This window comes from Bombus terrestris, chromosome 6 (assembly GCF_910591885.1).
Source record: "Bombus terrestris chromosome 6, iyBomTerr1.2, whole genome shotgun sequence".
NCBI lineage: Eukaryota > Metazoa > Arthropoda > Insecta > Hymenoptera > Apidae > Bombus > Bombus terrestris.
The window spans coordinates 1,855,059-1,878,130 of NC_063274.1; the positions used below are offsets into that span (position 1 = coordinate 1,855,059).

The following is a 23,072-nucleotide window of genomic DNA, read 5'->3' on the forward strand; positions in this document are numbered from 1 at the left end:
GGTAGGGTGATAAATTCTCTTCGCAATAAAAGTAACTTTACGCAGGAATTTAGGAAAGATTATCACTCGTGCGCTTTTCAAGTCTTTTCTATTTTTATAGAATTTTTCAAGTTCCATATAATTTCATTCGTAATCAGTATACGAAATAAGAAATATAAGAAATATATTTTCAAAGTATATATTTTAGAAAAGCAATAGATATAAAATTCTCCGTGTTACGAGTAGTCACATTTATGCGAGTAAACGTTTCCTTATTTGTACGCCTCCCACTGTAAGGATCCCAGGATTCGAGGCTCGGAACTTGGCATTGGATTGTTTCTTTTGTTAAATGTACATACCAGTCAATGACACATAATAACGTACGATTATTATGGTTCTTTTTCATATAGTTAGAATTTTATCGAGGAATGGGAAACCATAAGAAAATATTTCTTAAGTATCGTCACAATACGATACAGATACAAGTTAATGTTGATTCTTGGTTTCTTCGAAACACGGAAGAGACTACACCGTTTGCTGGTTCGTTTTAACTCTTCTTCCGCCCTTTTTTGTTTGGGTCAAGAGTAGTAACTGACTACTGCAAAGAATATGTTGTATTGGTCTTGGATTCGTTGGATAGTTTCTGAGCTCCCAAGGATTCCCGTCGTCGAGGTTTCGCAAACATTGCACAGTTTGCTTCATCAAGAGCCAGCTGACATACCGAAACTGTGAAAAGTCAGCAGGAAGAATTCTTCGGACGTGGCAATCATCTACGAGCTAAGATCAATATCATTAAGCTGACCCGAAGAGAACAGATACCTTTTGGAATTTCTTCAATAATGTAATCAGACTGCTACTGTGTCTCGCTTATCACAATTGCTTATCACAGCAACATTTTATACATTTTACATAGTTTTTATATTTTTATCTTTATTTTTATGTCAAATGGAATAATAAATGTCTTATTAAAAATTCGGGCCATTACCAAACATTTTAACAATCCCATATTTCACTTTAATCACGTATAATTCGTTTTAATATGTATAACTCGCTATAGCTGTTATTTAATAGTCTAATAAAAGTCTAATATGTCAGGTAAGTAATTAATTATCTTGTTCTATTTGCTGGATTCCTTCTGATAAAATTACGATAAGATAAAAATACCGTAAAATGATTTATGAACTAATAAAGCTCTTGGAGATTCTAGAATTTGGTAGGAAACTTTTCGACGCTTAAGCAAAAGATCAAAGTTCCAGAAATTGATTTAGCGAATACTAAGATTTATACGTATAACAACGAAATGAAATTATACATTGAAATTTCAATTTTATCTTAGTACTATCGAATAATATTGAATCATTAGATTATAAGGAATTTAATCAAATCAACATTTTCATTGTTGCTTGCAAATTGAATCTACGATTTAGATTTGCCATTTGTTTCACTAAATCGTATCTTGTGTAACGGCGTAACTAATTATTATTCACTGACCATATTTCCGCTTTATAGGAAGGTAAATTCAATGATCCAAATTCTTGCGTAAATACACCTTTATTAATTATCATAATTCATGGCCGAATTTTCAGCGTGGTCCATTAATTCTGTAATATAGAATATCGACTACATTAAGCGTATTTGTTCACGCAGAATATCAGAAATACATTAACTATGTCGTTAATTTATGTTTTACACCTTAGTAAAATTTCTGTCAATGATATTGATAGCATTGAAATGCATGGTAGCAAAGAATCATCTACCACCGATACTCTGATTTACATTTTACAAAATTAAACCCCATAGTGCTATTAAATTATTGTCAATATATTGATCACGAATTCTGTAACAATATTTCATAAAGTATGCGTGCATGTGTGTGAACAAACGTAGATGGATGTAGAAATATGATAACGATGATCAATTGGGAATTTAATTTCCAATAATGTTGGAATGGAAAATACAAAAATAAAAAGACAACAGGCAGAGAGAATAGGAGAAACCAACAAACAAAGAAAACAAATGAAATAGAGTAATAATCGGAAAATTGTGCACTGTTGGTAGTAAAAAAAAAATCTATGAACTATATTAAAACTTATTATTAGCAAATATGGACAAATTAATTTCGAACAAACTCAGGAATTTCTCTTGAAAAAGAAAAAGGTTTCTCTTCTTTATAAAGGAAATTTTCTCCGAATACATTATGCTTTACCCACGCTTGTTATTGCTAGAGCTATTATTGTTACTAGTTTTTCACAGCAATCGAATAGATTTACGACGATGCATATTTTGACGGCGCGAATCAATTTGATTGATTCATCATAAAATATAAAAAAAAACTATTATTATCAATGTAGTCGCAACGACCAATTTTTCATAAAAAATTCCATAAATCAACAACAGTGGATATTCTGTAAATCCGAATGATTTTTTATAAAATATATGGACAAAAATTTGTTCGTCCTCGCCTCCTCTCCTCAGAAGTTTCTCGGTAGGGCAGATGGAGCGGAGAAGCGGATCCACGACAACGAGCATTGCTACGGATAAATCCAACGGCGTGTCCAATTGGCGTGCACCTGTGTACAGCTAAAGAGAAGGCTTGCGCAGGTGGTCGCGAAGAGTCGGTCAGCATCATGTTCGGTTCACAATGGAACGCGTAGCTACGTAGCCGAGACGACCCGGCTGCGAAATAATAGAGGCTGCCGCAATGCAGAATTTCGGTGGCCCGGTAAGTATCGTGTAATTTTAACGGTAATTGCTGGCGGTTTAACTCGCCACAATTGAAATGGCTCTTATTTCGCCTCTTGTGCGGAACCCTCGTCGGCATAGAACGGAGACGACCGGTGAGAAGGCCAGAGACAGAATACCGCGCGATTACGCCAGGGTGCGCCCCCTTGCTTTGCCTCTTCAACGTTTCCCAATCATCTGCCTTTCCCTTCTCCCTCCTTTTCCCCCTATACAGCTGCGAAACTAAGAGCGAATCTAATATGCCGATTAATGCAATATGCACAATCGAGCCTCGTGTCTCTTGGAGCTAACAATCTGCTTCCCTTCCAGAGAAACAATACACTCTTCAGACCTCAAACTGTCGAGGTTCGATACGAAGTGGAGAGTTTCGGAGATTTAACTCGTTTCGTTATTTCGCGTTCAACCTTTCGTAGACGACATATATCAATAAATGCGTTGCACATAATTGCATTTAGGATGTATAACTTGTAACAATATATCTAAGAGCTTGTGCAAGTCTCTTAGTAGTCGCGATATATCGTGAGGAGATCAGGAAGTTAACGACAAAGATGCGGCAGCGGTGTGTCTGGAATTCTATTTGTAAAACCCTGAAGAGCTTTCTTCCTATAAACGGTAAGGAATTAGCATTTTCTTTGCTTCTCGTCACCTGTTAAGTCCATTTGCCGATCGAGAGAGATATTTACAAACGATCAGAAAGCTACGAGTAAGCTCGGAAAATCGAATAACAGCCATGGAATATCACAGCAAATATCAATGAAAACGGGAAAAAGAGGGTAGGGGAAACTCGCGGGGTATTCGTGAATTTCGAATACAAATCGGTCGTCGCATAAATCTCTCGCGGAAACCTACAGCCAGCGTTTTCATGGAGATCTTCCATCGGTGTATATACAATTTTCACGGTCATTAATATTTATAAATCTTCGATGAAAGGTCCTGGAAAAGCATCGAAATAAGACGGTGTCTTTCTTTGAATCAAGTGGAATGAATAAGGAATTCCGACGAAGGAGCTTCGTCATCTTGACACGAAGAACAGCCTTTCAGGCGTTGATTGCCATTTACCAATATTTAACAAATGGTCGATCATGGTTCGGAAAGTGTTTGCATTGTGCTTAAAGCTTTAAGTATAAAACTCTGCAACGTCCAATGTCAAATTCCTATATTTTTGTAATTACGAACGCTTTTAATTCGAATACACTTCTCAAAATAATTATTATAAAAGATCGTTACTATGAACGATTCTATCGGATCGAAGAAGGCTTGATAAATTAACTTTATTCTTACCATAATACATAGATTTTATCGTAACCTGTTAAATTGGAATGAGGCAAATGAAACTTAATCCAGATGTGTCCATCTTCCCTGCGGAAGAATGATTTCACGATAATTTTATTTCGTGATTTCCAGCGATATATTTCACGTTATTTTTATCTACGTACCTCGTCTATTGTAATTTTTCGTTTGGGCTTAATATTCTTCTCTCCAAACTAATAGAAGAACAACAAAAAGAATTTATATAATTAATTAATACACGCAATTTAGATTTTAGTTACTTCTAATAAATTTCTAATTCTAATTCTAATAAAAAAATATATAACGCTATTCCAGAATTCACACCGTGAATTCGGGTGTATCTAAATTGTGAACCGTTTTTATACAACATTTCTAACATTCTTGTTGCTTTAAGTTATAACTCGAAATAAACGCAACGTAAAAATATAAGAATAAACAAAATAATACAATTGGACCAACAATTTGTACGTCCCATATTTTCTTTCCCAAATCTGAAACCCAGTTCACAATCGAATAACTCGCACAAAGGAACGGTGGAACGCGTTAATCGCGCGTGTCCGGTTCGCCTGCATCTGTATCGCTCACGCCTTCGATTCGATTCGGTCGGAATTCATCGAACACGAAGGAATAATTAAATAACGCGGGCAGGAGGCAGCCGGTGAACTTTTTCAATGGTTCGTTAAATTCTTGATAATCCAGCCAGACGCAACCGAAGTTACGGTTAAATCAATCGAACCGTCGAACATCCGCCGCCCTCTCTTCCCTTTCCCACCCTCTGTCCCCGTTTTTCTTCCTTTTTTGTTTTGTTCGTGCGTTTTAAATTCGTTCGATCGGCCTTTTGATTTATTTAAACGGAAAACATTGGACTGACCTACACCGTCGCCGGACGCCGCGTCAATTATCGGCTTGATTGGATTTGGCAACTATCGCGTTCACTCGCGCAAAAGGATGCCTTCGCATCGACCTCACGAGCCGGTCAGCTTTACGATCTCGCGTAACACCTCGATTATGTTCGATCTAGGTCACACACTGCCTGATTCCAATAAGAATCGAGAGAGAACTTTCGGCAAATTATTCGCACGCTTTGCAATGAAGCGCGTACAATCTGATCAAATACTTGACACTGTTGTATCGTCGTCGACTGATGAATTAGCTTTTTCAACGTCGAATTTTGTAGATCTGAGTGATTTTAGACCGTGTATAGTTTATCACGACCGTCACTCTGAGCGCAACTGTCACGTACAATGCAAAATATCGATTAAGCGTTTGCAGTCAGCTTTAATTATTTGAAGATTCAATTTCTTGTAGAATATGGAAGAAATTTGTTTTCTATCAATTACTAATAATATATTAGGAACAACTCGTTCCGTAAATAAGATGAAATACAATAAAAATGAAGGTAGATCTTGTCACAAATGCATACATGTATCGTTTAGTTTGGTAATAACTCGTTGAAATAAGTACAATATTACTATAGTATCTTAAATGGGTCTAGAGTAAGGACAAGTGAGGATGTTTTAATTAGAGTTAAGTTTGGTTTTCGTTTAATAAACAATACTTAATACAACAACTGATTACAATATCGTCGTACGTCTTATTCTCATACTTGGCTCTCAACCTCCCGATTCACACTTTCGGCTCCTCCACTCACACTTTGCGGCTTCTCCACTGGCACTCTCTGACTTCTCAACTCACACTGACTGCTAGCATCCCTTTTGTCTTTTCTTAGCCCCGCCACGCATGTGTTTCGAAAACACCCGTGGTCAGGGTCATGTAGGCCTTTTCTACGAAACTATTCCATCGAAGGACCGATGACACATTGATGGGCCCGACGACGCCTCGGCTCTCGGGACATTGTTCATGGTTCGACCGATATCTTAGGCCTTTTTGTCCACGATACTACGTTACATTATATGTATGAGATCAACCGCGAAAAGATTAAAATATCTCTTTAAAGATTATCTTTAGTTCGAATGATATATTTATTAAAATTCTTTTCTCCCTTTTGTATAATACAGCTTGATTCTCGATATTCCTTTCATTATTAAATTCCGTTATTGGATTTTTCTCTACATTATCGTATTAATGTTTCGATAATGCAATAAAACTATACGCGGCAAACGATGTAATTTCGCGTTGGCAGGTGTGAACGCGTTAATCGGGTTATATCTGAATCAGAAACTTGTTTCAAATAGGAGATCAGAAATTAAAAATAATAAATAACGATTAAATGTTCCTATATAAATATCCAACACTGTAAAAAAGTTAGAGGAACGTAAAGCAAAGCGATATTAATATTATTTCGCTCGCATAAAAGAATGACGTATCACCTAACGTTTCTACCACGCGATACACCCTAAAACTATTAACACTCTACGGAAAATATTTCAGGAACGGTGCGGATGAACTGACTGGCAGTTCATATAAAGACACGGATAAAAAATCACCGATCGAAATCATCATTACCATCGTGAAAATAGTAAAGTGAAATTTCGACCATTTGGATCGCAAGCGCACTGATCCGATACATAGTTACGAACTGATCCGTACATAGCTTCATCATCGATCCTGCAAACCTAGACTGACCACGATCGTTCTATTATTCCTCTTTTTCCAATTTTCTCAGTCGATCTTTTCCTCGAATTACGATCTTTTTCTCCCATTAGAAACGTATCGGCTATTTTAACCAAGATCGATCTTTTAGCTGTTCGTCGGGTCAAACGGTCGGAGAAAACTCTCAGATCCGTATCGACGGTAATTGGTCAAGGTGGAATCGCTAAATCCCTCCAGCAGACGGGATCAGGCCACGTGTAAAAGCGTCCTGGAATATACCTACAGCAGCAGTATGCGGTTTGATTTACGCGCCGCAAAAGACGGGTATCACGTTTTCGATAGGCGGATTTCCCGATAATGGCAGGCGGATCTACATGATCCTAGCACCACGTGGGAATACGAATCCGGACATTATCGTGGTGGGCCGTTGCTCCTCAGTAACCGGGAATGGATGTGCGTTTCGTTGCACGGGTCGCGCCTACGTGATCGGTATTTATCGAACCAGCCAGGCCCATTCGCGCCCACCTCCTTCTTCTGTCTAATGACACCCACCCATTGAAATCAGCTTAAATTAGCTATATTTCGTGGGATGATTTGTACTTGGTACGGGTAAAATGTTTATGTAGAACTTTGATCTTCGTTTTGAGATGAAAATATATTTTTATGAGAAGAAAATATAGGATTTATCGAAAGTATTGAATTTCAGAACGAACCTGAAATGCGTAATCGTTAAAATTGTATTTATTCGGTTGACGACTTATTATCGCGTCTAACTCGTCGGCTTATTCGCGGATCTGACGAGATTTTTCCTACGTCATTGAAGCTATCTTGTTGTTTGATACTGTAGGAATTGAAAATCGCTGAAAATTTGTGTACCGAGTAACGCGAGTTCATTAAATGAATTATATCATGTTAAATATTTATTCCTGCAATCATTTTCCTATTTAAAGCCAAAATTTAGTATGAAATATATATACCTATAGAATTTAATATACGAATTCGATATGGAATGTAGTCAACGTATTGACAATGTACGCTCAAATTGCACCGAAATTATAGCTGAGCGTTTCAGAAATTCTACTATTCTAATTAATTGCTGTTACAAATGAATCTACATCGGAACCTACATCGTAGTAACGCACAACAATACAGTTAACTAGAAATACACTACAAATTGCATTTCAATTAACAATAACCGTTGCAGTATCGTGTAGCGGATCCATTTCGTGTAGCTTTTCAATCTCATTTCACGAACTTATTTTTCCACGCTCCTAACAACTCGTCCCGAATTGACACGAGAGAAAATATTTCCCAGAAATCACGTATTTTTGAAACCTATTGATTAATTAAGCATAAATTTTTGACGAATCGTCGATTCGGATCGTCGCGTTGTTTGCGCGTTGGAATAAGAGCCAACCACTTTCCATGAAAAAATAAAAGCGCTATAGAAACTTCACTTAATGACCCTACGAGAATATTTATTCGTTCGCTTTTTTCGTTTATTCGTACATTACGTTCGACGGCAAATGGTTAAACATTAACGGAACGTCCCGCGAAAAAATTCGTCTCGTTTGCGAGTGACTACGAATCGTTTGCGGGCAAACGAATCGTTCATAAACGTTTCATTCGTATTTAAAAATTCATGTCGCGAATTACGCGGCGCTACATATTCTCCCCGACTGTTTCTCTTCGCTGCTGGTTGAAAACTCGCGCAGCGATGGCGACCGACAACAAGGAAACGCATTTATTGCTTTCGAGTCGTAACGAGCAGCTTCGACTTCACTGCCGGGAAGGAGTTAGTCAGATGCTGCTAGATGCTGTTTGCTCGGATCCACGCCAGTTCCTAAGAGCTGGGAAGTTTAATTACACGGAGGCGAGACAGTCCCTCTGGAAACTTGGACATGCCATTCCTTTTGAACGCTACCTATCGTAACTGACCGTTTTAACTTAGATATCTTTGAGTTCTCCTCGCTCTTCACAAACGTCGAAATATGTACGTGCTTTAATCGTTCCTTGCCACGTAGCTTAGTCGTTCGGATAACGTTCGAATATTGCTTCTTTTTTAATTCCACCCGTTTTATGCTAATTGCAAGTTCTCATAGGTTCATTATCCAAATGAACGCAGTATCGATACATCGCCGATACTCGTGATCCTATCGTATTGTAATTTTTTTACATCGTTCAATTTTTCACGATTGAATGAAACTTCTTGAAAATAACGAAATATAATTTTAAAAAATTGTAACTTACAGAAAAGAAAATTTCTTCGTTGCATCGTAATCTGAGTTATAAGAACCGGAAGGTTAACCGTGAATCTACCACATCCTCGAGATTTACGGAGCAGCAAGCGGGCAAATAAAATCCAAAGAAGCGTACCGACCGTCGAATAAAACGCGTAGTCGATACACGTACGAACGTAACAGTAATACGGGAAGGTAATAACTCGCTTTCCACCCTTTGAACGTACTGTGAAATACCTTAGAACAGTCTCGCTATCTATTAACCTTTCCTTTTCCTCCGATTTCTCTAGCACTCGTTCGTCCTCTATGTTATACATATCATGTTTCTTATATACCTACTTCTATACTTCTCTGCAGAAGCACGGTGCATACCCTTTACGATCAAGATAAAAATCGGCAGGCTAGCGTGCCACGATTTTATGGCAACGTGACTCGTCTCTTTTTTCTCCTTCTCGTCCTTTGCCCCTTTCCCTGCTTTTTTTATATTCGATCTGAGAAACTCGATTTTCTCACCGTTGAAATTTTCATTCGAGCCGTGATTCTCCGGGCGAAGGGCGAGAGGGTGAAATTTGTTTTCGCCGTTGGTCGTCGACAAAAAGAGAATAGTCGGTCGAGCGTTGTTTGCATACGTTGCCGCAGCCGAGAAAGAAGTGACCGTTTCTCAGCACGTAGTCGTAATCTTTTACGACGCTCCACCGTGACAGGATTAACGTTGCGGGGCTTACGGCCGCTGCGTATAATTTTATTCTCGCTTATCGCAGGAACGCAAACTGCGTTGCGTTCGGTTCATCGTATTTTATAGGGAGAAAGCTACCTTTTGTGAAATACGCCGCTGGAAAGTCAAACGATACTATCTATTTTTAATAAGCTTCAACGATATCTTTAGCGCGAGGTTAGCTTCTGTAAAATAAAAGAAAAGATTGAACTTAACGAAAATGGTGGATGCCCTGTAACAGTTTAATGCTTCTTGCATATTCTCTTTGCCAATTATTGGATTTGCTAGAATTTCTGAAAAATGTCGCGAAAATAAAATCAAGCTTTAATTTAAATCTCGATTCGTGAAATTATTGGCCAGAGTTTTAAACTTTATTAATACTAATTTATTTTTCCGCGCATTTATATACCTGTACATTTAAATTAAACTGTCCGTCCTTTAATCAGTTGAACAAAAAATATCGATAATGCGATTGTTGCTCCATTTAACAGTTGTTACTTCCATACATAATTTACCATCTTTGACTAATTTCGCCAATAACTTAATAGTTAATTTCATTTTTGCAAGTATTAATGGAGGATGATATTCTTGTTAATGCTTCCTATTTCAAGATTTTCGCAGTTTTCGAAGTGCATTATAATTCTTACGGTAAAACAATTTTCTACCTACATCCTATCTTTTTAATTATATTCATAGAAATATAAATCTGCATAAATATTCACAGTCTAGTCATAATATCATTTATTCCGTCAAAATATTTTTTACCAAACTTTGCGAATCCATTATCTATTTTTAAATGATTTGCGACGGTTTATTTGGACTGTGTCGTAATAATCGAGGAACTGAAGAAATATTATACTCCTGCAATGTTCTGCCTCTGTAGTCTTCACATATAATATCCTTCAAATTCCTCTAAATCACTGAACCACTCGATAAAAGGTACCGATGGCAAGAACCAAATGGAACGAGCTAGAATCGACATGAGTGAAAGCGATCCGAGCAATTCGAGCAGAAATAGGCCCGTTTCTCTGCCGCGTGAAAAGAGCGAGGCCAGTTGCATGCAGGCCAGACAGATGAATGCTGGCACACTAATGAGCCGTTAATGGTAAATAAATGGACCAGTAAGCGTGCCTGCATTGCGCCAACCCGTGGGACGTGACGTCAGCCCTACGTCACCATTGATTAACGAGCGAGCTTTGTTCCTGCCGGGTCAATTACATACAATTCAGCTTCCAGTTTCACCAGTTTCGTGTCACCCTGAATCTTCGATTCTCCGTCCGTTCGGTGAACGTTGTCGTGACTTTGACACCGTCACCCTCGGGCACAAGGATGCCGGAAGCGATGCGTCACTTCGAGAAACTTATCAGTTTGACAGCCAGTTTGATAAACTTCGAAAGAAGGAGAAGCATTGGATAAAGAGAAAAGGCAAACTGTGCGTTTGATCTGGCTCAGCTTCTACAAATTGAACCAATATTAGGTATTAGTATCTTGCAAATATAAATCACAAGTCGCAAACTAGAGATAGTAATAAATTTTCTTGCGTTACGGCAACAAAAACAGAAAAGAAGTCTGTAATTTACAAGATGTAACTTGTCAATCAAGTAGTACTATTAATTGGTAAATTATTGTGCACGAAGATTGTGATCAAATTTCGTTGAAATTAGGTGATCATGAATATGGTAAGGCAGTATTAAAATGGTGTGTTGAAATGGTGTTTTATATACTGTTACTTTTTAATATTGTTACCAAAACGTAACATTTTGAAAATATGAAACTTGAAACAGCAGCGAATCACTCGATGACAGGTTCTAATATTTTACTGAAAGATACTTTCATCTTTAAATCTTCGTTATCCCTTTGAGTGCTGTGGGCGCATATAGGTGTCTGGCGAAAGCTATCGATGTGGACTAAGGACATATATATGCGTTTTCTGTAAGTGCCCGGTATGGACTAAGGACGCATGTATGGGTTTTTCAATTTTTCCGAACACCTACGCAGAAGTAATACTATTACGTTTGTGTTAAATAAACATAAATGCATTCCTTACGGCAGTAAACAAATGCCAATAGTGCCTCGTTATTGTTGAAGTGGTCACCACTTGTAAGAAAACTCTACATCTGGGTTTTTTAGTTTTCTCAAGCACTGAATTTTTCACACACAACTAAATTATTAACTTATATTTACTGTGTTATATTTACTAAATTTAGTTTTCTAGTTTATTGTTTTCTAGTCTACTACCCAAATTCTAATTAACTGTAAATTTCAATGTTTATAATAAATAATTAAAAATAACTAAAAATAACGCTCTCGAATCATTTGATCTCGTGCAAAATAATTACTATAACTTATTACGATCTTCGCTTTGAATAGTCAATCAACAGAGTTCAGTCTAACGAAAAAGTATTCCGTCCACAGCGATCGTCAGCGCTAGACGCTCGCCGTCCGTACGGACGGCATAGGCCGCGAGTATTCAGCACTCAAAGGATTATGGAAGAACGAAGCGAGATCAATTGATTTTTTGAAACATTATCAGTGGGTGAAATATATTATGACCAAGGTTTATAAATAATATGTATTTCTTACAACTAATGTTACAACTAATGTCTTCTTTCATTCAACTTCATTTCAAGTTTTGTTAGAATTGACGCGATGAAAAGATTGTCCTAGATGTTGGAATCATCTTCACAATTATTTCATAGCATTTGAAGTCCTGCTTTAAAAAATTATATTCGAACAACGATCGTTATGCTTTTTATCGCAACGATAAACTTATCCTTATATACGCTATAGAAATCGAACTTTTTCCTTTAAAATTCACACGATAGCAACGTAGCGAATGATACAGGTTTGAATTATAAAATGCACCGACGATGAACTCAAAAATTACACAACAAACGAGGTAGAAAAGTTTTCTTTGAAAAAGTTTGCTCCACTCTTAAGAAACTCTCTGCATAGCATGACAGACGATAAATAAAACGAAAGTTCTGAGAACGCGGTGGCAACAAAGGAATCGACCGGGATCGTTGCAAATTTATCGAGTGACTTTGAGATTCTTCCAAAAGTTTCTGCTGGTACGACGACATTTTCCGAGAACCTAGCTTCCGAGAGGTCAACCAAGTTGTAGGCAAAAAAGCTTGGTTGGACGAAAAAAAAGAAAAAAACAGCATGCAACGGCGTATTGATTGCGGACTTCCGTACGAGCTCGTGGCTAGATCGAGAAAAATGAGTTTCTTGGAACTGGCGCGTGTTGCGTTGTTCAGGATAAGAAAGGAAAAGACGACCGGATGTGACGTAGGAGGAAGTCTGCATCCAGTGTCCGGTGTACCAGACGAGATGGCAAATCGATGTTCCACTTCGGTGTAAATCCAGCGTTATAGGGTCGATTCCAATTAATTTACTTTCGTCAGTTGGGCTTAGGTTACAGGCAATGAAATTAAGCACGGTCGTTCAACGAATCTAGATAATCTTTACTCACTGTTATATCTATACAACATTGAACTGTAATAAGTTATTAATTAATTAATCGTTACACTTTATTATTTATTTATTTTTATTCTATATTTATTTTCGAAAAAAATTGATTTTAGACCATAGCGCATCGTGTTTATTTTTTTTTCACAAAAATACATATTTATTAACGATTGATAAAATATAATTTTTCTTTCGCATGATGGAGATTCTATGCGAATTTCGAGTGATTTTATGATCCGATATAAACCGCATGAAACGCATGAAAAATAAGAACGTTACAGCAAACGCGTTTCGAAGGTAACGCGTTGTGTTAATTCATAAATTAACTGCATTCCATAAATGTACGCACGGACGTTACTTTATCGTATCTTTCGAGATGCCTCTGGTTAAGTACCTCCATACAGGGGAGATAAGTACGACAGGGAATCGATATGACGGGGATACATTCAGCGCGTCGGAATTCTTACGATCAGGCATAAATCAGACCGCGAGTAAGCGGCACACGTTTCTTGTCGATTCTTATACAGAAAGCTTGAAAGCTCTGTCATTTGTTCCACAGGCTCCCTTCTTAATACACCGTTTTTTCATTTTTATCTCGGTAAATAGAACCTACTCTTTCTCCTCATCATCCACAGATATAGTGTATTTGTCATGGTTTTGAATTCTCGTGAAAGTGATATAATGTTGGTAAAGCTGTCGCGATCCAGTATGCATGAGTCGAAACGAATATGATATTAACGAATAAGACTACGATCTTTGGTTATTGAATTAGTAAAAATTTTCTTTTCTACAAACTGCAGCATTTTTATTGTTATTTCGTTAATTTGAAGAAATTTAACTCGATAATGAAAAATTGAACGAGCTGAAATAAGTAGCTATCAGTATGCAATATATCATATATACTTTATGTTATGTGAGATAAATAGCAAATTATCTTAGTTGTTGAAATTATTATGAAATATGTAGACTACATAATAAGAATTAGTTAGTTTTTAATGGTCTTAATTCGATGTTTACGAATTGTATATAGAGGAAATGGAGACACAAAATATATTTTCTTCTTTTATTCTTAACGTAATGTAAATGAATTTTACGGATAATAAACGAAATTAAACTCCAATATACTCGTTAGCATTAATAGAAAATCTCATGCTTTCGAAGAATCTCATCGAAAAAAAGTTTAAAAGGAAGGTACTATAATATAAAAATCGTTTGCTTTTTCGCTTTGAGCTTAGTATGGAGTCGAAAGAACGGAATTGTTACATAAACAAAAAACGAATAATTAATCCTTGATGATATCAAAGTTTCATCCAAAATTTATTATAATTTGAATATGTTTGTACGTGAGTACGATGGGTTTAGAATAGCCATAAATTATTTATGCTATGAATATAGGATTCGTCAAAAGTTTCATCTAGTTTCTCTAGTGCCTTATCGCGCCGGTTCCTCTATCAACTTGTAATTAGTTCCCCGATCCACTTCAACGACCATCAAGACATGAATATGTATTTACTTATTAAAGACTCTTTCGTGCCGAATATATTTTCAGTATCCGAATAACTTGATTTGCATGGAGAATCTTGCTTCAACGTGTAAAATATCCCACGAAACCGCAAATAATGAACAGACCAACAAAGTATACGAATAAGTGAAAATGATAAAATTAGGAGTTCCTGCTCAAAATTGAAATGATACGAGGAAAATAATCGCGTTGCCGTATCAGTAAGCCCACCAATTTTCCCAGAAGCTTCCACATATTTTAAATAATTAAAGAGAGAAGCAAATGGAAACCTGGCGTTTTAACGAATTGGGTAATTCTGTTATTAAAATACCCGACATCGTCCGACTCACTCTTTTCACGTACACGATCCTCCTTTTCACATATTCCATAAACAAAAGCATCGATTTTACGAAAAACCTTCACCGCCTTTTATCCAAGTTGCTTCAGTGTCCCCTGTTTTACGGACTCTTCCTTCTCGGTAACGCGAAAGGAGAAGCTCGCGGTGAGCTTTACAGCGGTATTTTACAGGCTTACGGAGTTCCCGCGAAACCAGATAGGACGATAGGTCGCATCTCGAACGTCCCGCGTCGCTTCAGTCAATATTACATTGCTCTCGCATCCTGGCGCGCATCGGGTCAGGGTTTTTATCGATCACGAAAGCCGACACCCGATCTATGGAACATTTTCCAGCCGAGTCTCACGAGAAAATCTGTCGTGCGAATTTCACGGTTGCCGATTCGATCGGCCCGATGTTCCCACGGTGATTTCACGTCGCGAAACTTTGATGGCTGCCACGCCTAGCCGCTATGTCGAACGATAACTTGTCCAAGATCCATCCTGCAAGCGTACCGGAAGCCGAACCAGTTGTACAGCGAGTTTGTTTTATCGAATTTTCACTGAGTCTGTACGCCGTATGGCTTCCAGGCAAGCTTTCTTTAGAACGATATTACTTTTTCCTCGGCGAGCATCGGCGACCGTAGCTGCCGCTACAGAGACGGCACGACAAAATGAAAAGAAAATAAAAGGAATATTACGGTTGACCGGTCGGTCTCTACCTCAGCCTTCTACTCTCGCTTCTTTAGCTTTATTCAGAGCTGCCATTCGATTTCAATTCTCTACGATCGCGTTTCCTGTATTCAGCAACACGGACAACATATGGAACAGGGTTTAGGGTTCTTACGAATTTCGTGATCTTTGATGACTTGGTTTTATAGCGGTATGGTTCAATTTAGCGTTCTTCTCGATAGTTTGTCGAGTCAACGGAGGAAATTAATTATTTGGAGACAAGTGTTTCTTATGTCTTAGGTGCTTAAGGTAAGATCGAGTAAAACAATAATTTCTCGACAGCGAATAGTAACATATTCTTACGTTTTATATAGATATAGCGATTAATGAAAGTATTTGAATACTTAGCATGGAAAATTTTAATATATCATGTATATTACATAAAACCATTTGAAATTTCATTAGCACCGTAATGAAACATGCCTGTCATTAACGCGATGGTAAAATTTGAAATCAATACATACACTACGTAAAAATATTATTGTACGCTATACATATTAATACTGTGGTTATTTCATTTGTATATTAAATTCCAGTACATATCGAGGTTTATTAACCTCGAAGAAGAGAATTAAATACTTTTAAATTCTTTTATAACCTGTATCAGATGTACATATGTTCGCAATAAATATCTTGTGGATTTTGTACACGTTTTCAATTGTGTTTCAAACTTTACTATAATACTCGTGACTCATTACAGAATACTTTCTATTTTTCACGTAATACATTTATGAAAATTTGTCTATGATTAATGTTTAAACACCTTCTTGAGCTGATGTACATTTTATTGTTTGTGCTGGTTTGTTTCTTTTATATTATTCGTAAAGACAAACTTGATTTGGCAATTTGTATGTATACAGGAAATCTATCATTTTAACGAACATATTTATTTCAATGTGTTATTCAGAAAATCAATTCTTTTATTTGTTTGTTGCAGCTTCAACTTTTTAAAACCAATGGCATGATATCATGCAAGCAACGTTAAAAGCTACGTTTAACTTTTATTCGTTTATATATCAAATTATATGTGTAATTGAATATACAAGCATGCGTAAAGTAAATTCATTTGCAAAATTTTATTTATAATGAAAGTGCTTTTAATACTGTATCATTCGTCAGCGAAATAACATTAATAATAATATGTTGACAACAAATTTCGTTTAATAATAACATTACGCATGATATAATTTAACCAATAAAACGTACGTATAATAAAGAGCCAACGTTACAAATACGATTATGACTTAATAACATAATTTCATCCTGTTAACATTTTTCTCTTCGGACTATTCCAAAAGATATGAACGCTAAATTCGACCATAATCAGGCGTAGTATAGGGAGATCATTTCATAACCAACGACTATAGTCTCCGGTAGTAATAAAGTTCACTACGTATGATCATGGCGAGTGACTATAACTACCTCTAGTTATGAAGTGGCAAATTTAAATGTCGACTGCAAGCCAAGAAGAAAGATTATCATAAATCCAGTTTAATCTATTCATCAGTGAGGATGATTAAAATTATATGTAATAAAGATAACGAGCAATAACATTAGCTAACATATCATTCATAAAATATTTCATAAAATTTTCATATACGGTATATAATTAGTACCATCTACTTCCATATGAGTATAAAGATTTGATACCATGAAAATAAAGTATATCTACATATCTGGAATTCCTTCGTTAGTACATAAGGACATGTACAAATATTTTTTGTGGCTAATGTAAGATATTGTAGAATCATAAAAATCAACGACCAAAATAAACAGATTATAAAGTATCTACCCATTGTGAAGGACGTGTGCGTAAAATACTTGAAAAGAATGTATTTTTCCGTGTTTTTAAAAGGAACGCAGAGAAATTAGAAATCCGCCTGAGGAGAAAGACGAAAAGAGGAAAGAAAGGAAGGAATTTTTCGTGAGATGCCTGTGAAAAGTACAAGTAACACGCGATATAAAATATTATTTGCGAAGCAGCGTTCGTTATGATAAAAATAAACGATTGTGACGTTGAATAGCTCTACCTAGCGCATGTCAAGGAAATATGACAGAAGAGTTTTTGCAGTAGCACGAGCCAGTTTAAAAATTACAGGATAATTTATATCAGTATCAAGTACCTGCGGTCTCATTTCACAGTCGGAAATCTGCGACCACCGTGGAATGTAAATCCCATTAACGGACAAAATTACGGATTTAATTCAGGGATAAAACTGGTTCAGCTACATATAAGGGGAACGAAGCGACACGGAAGGTATTTTAATTCAAACTTTCACGCGTAAATATGTCGATTGAACGTTAATTTGCGAGATGGCTATAACGAAAAGAAATCATGCTAAATTATTTTGTTTAATGAGATAGGCATGATCTGTTCGAAGGAAGTTATGTAAAATATAACGATATAACGATAATGCGAATCTGTAATATATTTTTAAATGTATGTATTTTTAATTGAAAGAAGCTTTGGATTATTTATGATTAGTAAATCCTTTAAATATAAATAGTAAGCATCTTTTTAATGAATTTTGAGATATACCTCACATTTATTTCAGGCAGCATTGAGATTTCTTACGAACGCTTAGCAATATTCTACAAACTTCTCAAAGACGTCCAGTAATGTTTTACAGGCGTCTTTAAAAGACGTCTTGAAAGACGTCTTGTAAAAAGTTCCTATGTTACAACCCAGAAATTTCTCAAACTGTCACAAAATACCACTCTTATTTATGTGTTTTCTAATAAATAATACACTTTATAATTTTACAGAAATAATTATGTAATAAAACATCTTCAAGTCGAAACTTGTTTAATCGTACTATCGCGGGGAGACGCGGTCGTTAGAATACGCGTCAACGGGAGTCGTAAATTCCCGTTACGATTAGAATAATCGACACCACGAATAGTTCGATCCCCGTATTTCGGTTAGGATAATCGGGGTGGTTAATGCGGTATAACACTGGGAGTCAGAGTTATAATAATATATATATTTCCAACACTTTATACAATCACACAAAGTAGTTAACGCCGTTGATTAAGATACAGATAACGAGAGAAGGGTTAGTCTTGGATGAGAGAAGGAGAGCTTTAGGCGCTTTAGGCCCTTGCGAGTTATAGGAACTGTCGGAGTTCTGGATAAGCGAGAGCCTTAGAAGACTCTAGGCCGTGTAGGCACCTTGATGAATGATGAAGGAACTCAGAAAGATACAGGAACGGTGAGAGTTGTAGGAAAATGCAGGAACTCTAGGCACCGTGAGAGACGATCAAACTCTGAAGCTTATTCTAATGTGAATACGGAGGAAAGCTTGGTATGGGTGTGCCCTTTGAACGAAGAACGCGGATTCGTTGTTTACATTTTTAGTTAGTAAAGTGAGGGAAATAATCCGCGATGTCGATTGGTTGGGACCAATGTTAGGAAGGAAGAGAGGAGGAAGAAACCTCCTACCAACTTGGGTCCTAGGCGACATTGTTTACAGGGAAACTCAGATTTTTCGTTAGGTATATCTCCGCTTTCTTCGTAATTCTTAAGAGCACATAATAAACCCAAGGACCCTTCTAAAAAACCAGCTGAAAACACTTCTGGAATTAGAAAGTCCTTTCTGGCAAACAGATTGACGTAAAACATGTGTGCGAACAATGCAGTTAGAATTTCGACTTTATGGTGGGTCCTTAGGCCTGTGGAGGGTTCGAAGGACGGCACGTAGACCGTTGGCTGTCACGCCGCGCGGGATGGAATGCAGATGTGTTGCGCGGCGTAACAAAACTTATAATGTTACCCAAACTAAATTATTACTCATCCGATTTAGAGTACCTGCTTGGCATGATACGTCTCAACTTCGCGAACCAAACAAGTTAATAGTCCTTCTTCTCGATTTATTCGATCATAATCAAAGCCATTTGAAATCCCTCGCTACATCATCTCTCGATCACAAAGTCATTGAATGAAAAAACAAATTTTCAATTAAAAGAAATACAGAAACTCTATACAAAACAACACTTTGCAACTAAATACGAAACAAAATAGCGATTAAAAAAAAAAAAAAAAAAAAAAGAATTGATTCGACCCACGGACGGAAAAGGTTACAACGAAACGAGGAAATGCATTTCGTTGTCGGTTAAACGCGGCACGTGAACCAGCCTTTGATCGAGCATTGGCGCTTCATTAAATCGGATCCGATGTTTACCATTACACGGACACTTGGCGAGCGATTTCCATTGTAAAACGCGATAATCGTCGTACACGTACACGCAACAACGTCGCCGTTTATTATTAATCCCCTCGCCGACGCCATGTAATATTCCACGCAATAAACGGATCCTCCCTCGGTTGGCGGGGGAGTTTGCATCACGCGGATAATCTGCTCATGTTACGAGAGAGAGTCGTGTGCATTTTCGAAAATCGGTACATTTTGTATGAGGCCGTGATTTTCATTTGCCGGCCGCTGGCGACGACCACGACAACGGACGCTGATATAATCTGTCCCAGGTACACGAGGAACACGCGGATTATGCATTATTAATTTTAATGGAATTCCCCTGCAGCGGTAACGAAATGTTGCTTACTTCGTGCACCGCGTGCATCGAATGGTCGGCGTCGGTGTTTCCTCCTTGTTACTCGTTTACTCGTCGTTTCTTATCTTCAAGGGTGACGGGTTGCTCGATGAGGTGGCGTGGGCCGAGAACGAGGAGAAAATGCTGATAAAGAGAGACCGTTACTTTATCTCAACTACTTTGCACGATTTTCGTCTCGTTTTCCGCTTAATCCCTTTACGAAGGTAAACGAGATGCCAATATGGCTGTAGTTCGAAGATACGGTGGAAATTGGTAGTTGGTTTTAGCGGTACAGCCGATTGAATCAGTCAATCTTTAAATAAAATAAATGACATACTTTGGAACTCGTATTTTAATATTAATTCCTCTTCTGCAGAAGATACACATTTTTTATCGAATATTACAACTGCTAATATTATTAGAACGTACCAAATAAATATAATAAATTATAAAATTCAACTTAAAATATCAACCGAGTTGCGCTGTATCGTAATACATTCTGGTAGTTCATGCAATTATAAATTATCAATACTGTTCCAAAGTTTAGCATCAGATTCAAATGTTCCTTCAGCGTCAAATCCAAATGCGAGTTTTCGCGCCGCGGGAGTTCGCAAAAGGAGGAAACGTGGGAACAACGGGAACGGTATAATCCAACGTAGCTACGTGTTAAACTTGCAAGATCGTAGCGTTATGCTGTTGCAAGTTGTGTTCCGGAAACTTGCGCGATAGCGGCCCAGGTTAATCGATTAATCCTGATCGCTAATTCGAAATACGAAACCTGACTGTTTATACTTGGCAAACAAAAACAGTTCGCTCCTCCAAGTGTTATACGGTAGTTTGCTATGAACGAACGAATCGCCAGCATTCGAATTAGCCAACTTTTATTACTTTTCGTGCATTCAATCGGTTATTCGTAAAAAATCATTCTTACGGTAATACGCGAGAAGGTCAAAAGAAAAAGTTATTCTTTTGTATTAATTGAGACATGTTATAAATGATAAATTTGGATTTTCAATAAGTTTATGAGAAGCGTTTTCGTGTAAAGAAATTTTACTAATATATATTTTAAACTGAAACAAAAATACAGACTGGTCAGGAACTTTTATCAGTTACCATATATATTGCAATAAAATACACGTGAAAGTGTAAAATAATGACAATAGCAGGAACCATATACAAATTCACTGTTACCAGTTTCGACCGCTTAATACATATACTCGTGACGTATACCGACATAGATTGTTTTTAATCGAATTATTTATTTTAGTCACTGATCATTATGAATCAAACTACTCTACCGAAATATGTATATATATTATACGTTCATTTTCATTGTTAATTTCCTATCTTCCATCGTAACAAAATTGAGTTATCGTCGCTAGTAAATCGAGTAAAAATTTTTACATGAAGGGATTAATCCAATAAGAAAAATGTTATCTATAAGTACTTAATTCTATACTTAATTCTACACATATAATACAAAATAAAAATTCTTCAACGATTTACTTACTTTTCCTTTTGTCTGCGTACTTCTATTAAACATAATGCATTCTGCAACAAAAGGAAGAGTCTTTCCACTTTTTTCCCTTTTTTCCCCCTTGCAACTTTAAAGTCGGTGCATTAGCCTGAGGCGTTCGTCTTCGAAAAAGTCGAATATTGGTGGTATTATCGGTCGAGCGGCGAGATATAGCATCGTATAGAATAGGCTGTCCAAAGGTAGTGCGTGTAAGAGAGGTTGGAAAGCGAGCGACATGTATAATGCATGCGGATGCTTGATCCGTGACCCCTAACGGTTTCTTTCAGCCACCCTTTTCCGCCGATCTTAGTCGCTGCTCGTCCGGGTTTACCGTCTAAGCGACTATTTTTTCTCTAGTCCCGACTAAATATTTAAAGGCTTTTATTCGGCTACTACATGACCGTCGTATCGTTCAGCGATCTCGTAAAAGCTTCGTACGGTCGTAAAGATGACGCTCGCTTGGTCTTGCGAGGAACCACGGCCGACGTCGATGTTTTTTCGATAGACGTGTAAACTTGCGAAATAGAATTTCGCCGATGTCACGTGACTGGACTGGCGTAACGAGATCGTCAACTGGATAATGTCCAAAAGTGATATACGGAGAAGTTGCAGACTTTGATCCATTTCTCAGAGTAACATGCAGTTTGAAATCGAAGCAGAAAAGGGGACCCGTGGATAGAAAATTCAATATTGACGAAGGCAAGGGAATTATAATTGGCGCACTCAATACAATCCCGTTCGTGTCACTGGTGTCCGCTTGTTTCCGTTTCCTTGACGGCAAAATTTGCGATGATATGGTTAACAAAGGTTTGCCTTAACGGCAGATGGACGTCTGTTGTTTACTTTTTATTGCCTTCTATTATCTTTTGATATCGTTACGTATATGATTTCGTACTTGTTAATTCGTAACTACAAGACGTTACAGCAAGGTACAACGAAATATAAAAGTTTTGGTTCGAAAGATTTAATTGTAACTTTTTCGCAGCACTTATAACACAGTCAGATATGCCCGACCCGTTTCCTTCGATATTCTACAAATTTTCCTCGAGATATATTTCTGTATCTCGTAGAAAAAGATTAACTGAGGTGATCGATCGTTTGATTTAATTTCCGGGTCGAAATTATGCGCATAACTATTACAAAATCATTGAAGTTGCATCGAAAATATACTTATAAATGTGTCAGCCTCGTCAATTCACCGCTTTGAAAGGGTTAACCAAAAGTGATGTATTAAACCTCCAGACCTGTTAAAATTTCTAAAGGAAGAAGCAGCCACTTTGATATAATCAAGCTTTGCATTATTCCGACCTAAAAATGTTCGTCAACGCAGCAGCGAAGCAAAATAATAGCCCGGGTACTTATTATGGACGAGAACGAAGCCAAGAGTGGTATAAGGTCATTAAAAGTTTGCATTATTTAAACTTAAAGATAAATTACAAGGCTTCCGCATCC

At 37.1% G+C, this 23,072-nt stretch overlaps 1 protein-coding gene across 1 annotated transcript in view; it reads left to right on the forward strand.

Moving 5' to 3' along the window:
• Positions 1-2,856: 2,856 nt before the first annotated feature.
• Positions 2,857-23,072, forward strand: part of LOC100651470 (filaggrin-like) — a 69,015-nt gene continuing 48,799 nt past the window's right edge. Inside the window, exon 1 of the mRNA XM_048406807.1 lies at positions 2,857-3,333. The gene's annotated coding sequence lies outside the window, so the exon portion shown is untranslated. The remainder of the gene's footprint in view (positions 3,334-23,072) is intronic.